Here is a 237-nt window from a genome sequence, read left to right as displayed (position 1 = left end):
GCTCCAGGTGGCGCTGAGCAGACGGAATCTGTGTTCAAGGTGAAATCATGGCCTCTGCGGTTTCCATGGCGCCGGTCATGGGGTGGCCTTGCTGCTCCCAGGCTGTCTCCTGACACTGTCCCTGCCCTGCCCTGGAGGGCGCTGTCCCTGCCACAGCCTCACAGTCATGCCAGCCCCCCTGCTCTTCCTTCTGCTCCGGCCTTCCCCAGCTCTGACCCCTGGGTCTGTCTCCCATTG

The 237-nt window shown here is 64.1% G+C and overlaps 1 protein-coding gene across 1 annotated transcript in view; it reads left to right on the top strand.

The window, feature by feature from the left end:
- The window catches only part of LONP1 (lon peptidase 1, mitochondrial), an 18,617-nt gene that overhangs the window by 12,693 nt on the left and 5,687 nt on the right, over nt 1-237 (top strand). The window lies entirely within an intron of this gene.

The sequence above is a fragment of the Bison bison genome, unplaced genomic scaffold (genome assembly GCF_000754665.1).
Source record: "Bison bison bison isolate TAMUID 2011002044 unplaced genomic scaffold, Bison_UMD1.0 scf7180017864492, whole genome shotgun sequence".
Lineage (NCBI taxonomy): Eukaryota > Metazoa > Chordata > Mammalia > Artiodactyla > Bovidae > Bison > Bison bison.
Note: the sequence above shows the minus strand (reverse complement) of the source record. Positions and strands in the feature narration are given on the sequence as shown.